Source organism: Bison bison, unplaced genomic scaffold (assembly GCF_000754665.1).
Source record: "Bison bison bison isolate TAMUID 2011002044 unplaced genomic scaffold, Bison_UMD1.0 scf7180017864500, whole genome shotgun sequence".
In the NCBI taxonomy this organism is placed as follows: Eukaryota; Metazoa; Chordata; class Mammalia; order Artiodactyla; family Bovidae; genus Bison; species Bison bison.
Genome location: NW_011495059.1, coordinates 7,909,947 through 7,911,102, shown reverse-complemented (window position 1 = coordinate 7,911,102; position 1,156 = coordinate 7,909,947).

The following is a 1,156-nucleotide window of genomic DNA, read 5'->3' as shown; positions in this document are numbered from 1 at the left end:
TGCCAAAGTAATGTCTCTGCTTTTTAATATGTTGTCTAGGTTGGTCATAACTTTCCTTCCAAGGAGTAAACACATTTTAATTTCATGGCTACAGTCACCATCTGCAATGATTTTGGACCCTGAAAAATAAAGTCAGCCACTGTTTCTTAATCTATGAAATGACTGGACCAGATGACATGATCTTAGATTTCTGAATGTTGAGCTTTAAGCCAAATTTTCACTCTCCTCTTTCACTCTCGTCAAGACGGTCTTTAGTTCTTCTTCACTTTCTGCCATAGGGTGATGTTATGTACATATCTGAGGTTATTGATATTTCTCCTAGCAACCTTGATTCCAGCTTGTGCTTCATCCAGCCCACATTTCTTATGATGCACTCTGCATATAAGTTAAATCACCAAGATGACAATTTGCAGTCCTATGCACTCCTTTTCGTATTTGGAACCAGTCTGTTCCATGTCCAGTTCTAACTGTTGCTTCCTGACCTGCATACAGGTTTCTCAAGAGGCATGTCAGATAGTCTGGTGTTTCTATACATTTCAGAATTTTTCAAAGTTTATTGTGACCCACACTGTTAAATGCTTTGGCATAGTCAATAAAGCAGAAATAGATTTTTTTTTTTTCTGGAATCCTCTTGCTTTTTTGAATGTTCTAGTGATGTTGGCAATTTGATCTCTGGTTTCTCTGCCTTTTCTAAAACCAGCTTGAACATCAGGAAGTTCACAGTTTACGTACTATTGAAACCTGGTTTGGAGAATTTTGAGCATTACTTTGCTAGCTTTTGAGATGAGTGCAACTGTGTGGTAGTTTAAGCATTCTTTGACATTGCCTTTCTCTGGGATTGGAATGAAAACTGACCTTTTCTAGTCTTGTGGACAAGGCTGAGTTTATATAATGTGCTGGCCTATTTAGTGCAGCACTTTCACAGCATCATCTTTTAGGATTTGAAATAGCTTAACTGGAATTCCATCACCTCCACTAGCTTTGTTCAGAGTGATACTTCCTAAAGCCCACTTGACTTCACATTCCAGGATGTCTGGCTCTAGGTGAGTGATCACACCATTGTGATTATCTGGGTCGTGAAGACCTTTTTTTAACAGTTCTTCTGTGTATTCTTGCCACCTCTTCTTAATACCTTCTGTTTCTTTTAGGTCCATAC